Consider the following 4,326-nt stretch of genomic DNA (forward strand, 5'->3'; position numbering starts at 1 on the left):
TTTGAGGGTTGGTAGCCTTGTTTCTACTTTTAGTTAAGGCTTCCTAGGTGCTCTCTAGTTAGCATCAATGCCTTCTCCCATATTATGCAATACCATATCTCATAGTCTGTCTTACATCACTCTTATTTACATATATATGTGTGTGTACTGTCGTGTGTGTGTGTGTCTGTCTATCCCACTCCTAGGGATTGTCAGGTTCTGGAAGGTCCCGAGTAGCTACAGGCGCCCGCCACCACGCCCGGCTAAATTTTTTTGTGTTTTTACTAGAGGGGGGGTTTCACTGTGTTAGCCAGGATGGTTTCGATATCCTGACCTCATGATCTGCCCGCCTCAGCCTCCCAGAGTGTTGGGATTACAGGTGTGAGCCACCGCGCCCGGTCTAGGTGGGGCATTTCAACACGAAAAGGACCCAGGCAGCCCTAAAGTAGCAATCATGACTGAAAGTGCATGCTTGGATTTTTTTTTTTTAAATCTTGATATTAGAAGGACAACAGAAATTATAGTAGTTGTAATTGGTGAAAATTTCATTTTCTGAAACTTTAGGAAGTTCTGGGTGAGGTTGGAAACACTAGGCATCATTATTCATGTCCAGAAACGGTGTTAATCATGTACATACTCAGAATGCAGTTTCCTCACAATATTAATACGCTTTATGATTGCACTACTCATGATCCATGTAGCAGAATAAAATCCATCACTTTAGGATAAACTGTTAATAGCCGTTGAGGGGAAATAAAGATGACAGCTGTGTACTTGTTCTGTACAACTTACAGTGGCATCTTCCCCATTTCCAAAATAGTAATTCCAAACTTTAAGCAGAAAATTCAGTTTAACTAAGTAGACCTGGAACAAATGCCAAATATAGTACATGGCCCCAATTACCATTGCCATATTCTGTTTCTCTTTCAGAAGAAAACACATCTGGGGCTCCACTACAGATCTCTTCTTAAGAATTGATATAGTAACCGGCCGGGCGCGGTGGCTCATGCCTGTAATCCCAGCACTTTGGGAGGCCAAGGCAAGTGGAGCACCTGAGGTCAGGAGTTCAAGAACAGCCTGGCCAACATGGTGAAACCCCTTCTCTACTAAAAATACAAAAAAAAAAAATTAGCCAGGTATGGTGGCAGGCACCTGTAATCCCAGCTACTTGGGAGGCTGAGGCAGGAGAATTGCTTGAACCCAGGAGGCGGAGGTTGCAGTGAGCTGAGATCGCTCCATTGCACTCCAGCCTGGGCGATGAGAGCAAAACTCAGTCTCAAAAAAAAAAAAAAAAAGAAAGAATTGATATAGTAACCTTACCTTCTTCTCTTGTGAAAGAGAAATCTTTCAACAAACACCCTACCTCCTGCTTGCTCCTTGGGCCCAGAGCACAGAGCATGTCATTTTGGAAGGGTTGCTGGCCCACACTGTTTCTCTTTGCAATTACTTTAATTCCCCCAAATAATCCCTTGACTTCTTTGAACTTCTCAGAAGACAAACTGAAAAGGTAAGTGTGCAGGAACACATGTGTAACCACATTGTTTCATACTACACTTACTACTTCAAGTCCATTTTCTTCACAAAGTGAAGCCTTTGCAGAATTCATAAAGGAGGGCCTGAAATAAGCCCTGAAAGGGTTTTAAAGTTCTCAAAAGTTCACAGTCTAGTGCAGTGGCTCATGCCTGTAATCCCAGCACTTTGGGAGGCCAAAGTGGGAGGATCGCTTAAAACCAAGAGTTGGAGACCAGCCTGGGCAACATAGCGAGACCCCATCTCTACAAAAAAAGTAAAAAATAGCCAGGCATAGTGGTACAGGCCTGTGGGCCAAGCTACTCAGGACGCTGAGGTAGGAGAATACCTTGAGCCCAGGAGGTCAAGGCTGCAGTGAATGATGATTGCACTACTGCACTCCAGCCTTGGCAACAGAGCGAGACCCAAGTCTCAAGAAAAAAAAGTTCACAGAAATAAGATTTACCAAATGTTCAAAAATAATTATGATGAATCACAATCGTGAAGAAACAGTTTTCTGTCTTTATTACAAAGTTATTTTTAAAGTGTTTCTTCATGAATCATACAAAATAACTGATTGCAATATATATTGTCATCTTCATAACTACTTCTGAGAGAGAAAAACTCTATTTAAAAAAAGAAAACCAATATTTTAATTGAAAAATATTTTCTGGGCCGGGCGCGGTGGCTCACGCCTGTAATCCCAGCACTTTGGGAGGCCGAGGCAGGCGAATCACAAGGTCAGGAGATCGAGACCATCCTGGCTAACATGATGAAACCCCGTCTCTACTAAAAATACAAAAAATTAGCCAGGCATGGTGGCGGGTGCCTGTAGTCCCAGCTACTTGGGAGGCTGAGGCAGGAGAATGGTGTGAACCCGGGAGGCAGAGGTTGCAATGAGCCGAGATCGCAACACTGCACTCCAGCCTGGGCGACAGAGCGAGACTCCGTTTCAAAAAAAAAAAAGGAAAAATATTTTCTGCACATTAAAATAAATGACACAGTAATGAAAGAAAGAATATACTTCCCAAATGTAGATTATGTCATTATTAAATAATATTCTTCTTAAATTTTGATTCAATTTTAATCCATGGTAGAGCTATAAGCTATTTTGGTAAACTGGCAAGCCCTTCTAGATTATTCACTTCAAGGATCAGAGCAGCACTATATCTTTGTTCTTGAAAGTGGGATCGGTTTTTTTTTTAAAGATAGAGACATATTAATGATAGAGTCTGTGAATTATCTGTCCGGAATGGATTCTATTCAGAGTGATACGTGGTACATTGAATACTTTCACAGACATTAACATCATATACTATTACTTTGTTTAAAAAGCAAATGGGGCCAGGCGCGGTGGCTCACACCTGTAATCCCAGCACTTTAGAAGACCAAGGCAGGCAGATCACAAGGTCAAGAGATCGAGACCATCCTGGCCAACATGGTGAAACTCTGTCTCTACTACAGATACAAAAATCAGCTGGGCATGGTGGCATGCGCCTGCAGTCCCAGCTAGTCGGGAGACTGAGGCAGGAGAATCACTTGAACTGGGGAGGCGCAGGTTGCAGTGAGCCAAGATCACGCCACTGAACTCCAGCCTAGCAACGGAGCGAGACTCCGTCTCAAAAAAAAAAAAAATTTAGTCAGGTCTTTCTGCTCCTATCACTATCATGAATATCAGGTATCTGGTTGTACTGACACTCATATTCCTGGGACACAATGTTTTGAATTGAGGGCATTCAGCGCTTATAGAACTCTACTGAGATGTTACCACTACTAGATCCCTCCCCACAATGACAGTTGGCTTTTCTAAGGGCACCCATCAAGTTGTATTATAAGATAAATCACATGTATATGTTTTTCATAAGATTGTGAACTTACTAAGGGAAGGAACTTTCTTTTTTTTTTTTTTTTTTGGGACAGAGTTGCCAGGCTGAAGTGTAGTGGCATAATCATGGCTCACTGCAGCCTCTGCCTCTCGGGCTCAAGCAATTCTCCCACCTCAGCCTCCCAAGTAGTTGGAATTACAGGTGTGCCACCATGCCTGACTAATTTTTGTATTTTTTGTAGAGACAGTGGTTTTGCTATGTTGCTCAGGCTGGTCTCGAACTCCTGAGCTCAAGCAATCTGCCTGTGTCTACCTGCCAAAGTGTTGGGATTACAGGCATGTGTGACCGCACCTGGCCCCTTTTAAAAATATTTAGTATTACTAACACAATGCCTCAAACATAGTAATAATGATAAAGGTAATGATGATAACAATAATAACCTGTACTGAACACTTTCTATGTACCAGGCCCTGTTTCTAAGTATATTACATGATTAACTCAATTAATCTCACAACGATCTTAGGAGGGAAGTACTGTTTAATCTACATTTTACAAATGAGAAAACAGAGGTACCCACTGGTTGAATAATTTGTCCAAGGCTATACAGCTAAATAAACTGCACAACCAGGACTTGAATCCAAGCAGTCCAGCTCCAGAGTAATGCTCTTAACCTCTAAAGGTATGCTCTGCTGCCTAGAGTATGTATTCGATAATTATCATCGCAAATATTTGTTTATTTGACTATTCTCTAAACACATGTTGTAACTTAAACATGTAAATGAATGTAGTCCTTCAAAGATGTTGCCCAGGTCGGGCATGGTGGCTCACGCCTGTAGTCCCAGCACTTTGGGAGGCTGAGGTGGGCGGATCACGAGGTCAGGAGATTGAGACCATCCTGACTAACACGGTGAAACCCCTACTAAAAATACAAAAAATTAGCCGGGCATATTGACGGGCACCTGTAGTCCCAGCTACTCTGGAGGCTGAGGCAGGAGAATGGCGTAAACCCAGG

Source organism: Colobus angolensis, unplaced genomic scaffold (assembly GCF_000951035.1).
Source record: "Colobus angolensis palliatus isolate OR3802 unplaced genomic scaffold, Cang.pa_1.0 Scaffold282, whole genome shotgun sequence".
Lineage (NCBI taxonomy): Eukaryota > Metazoa > Chordata > Mammalia > Primates > Cercopithecidae > Colobus > Colobus angolensis.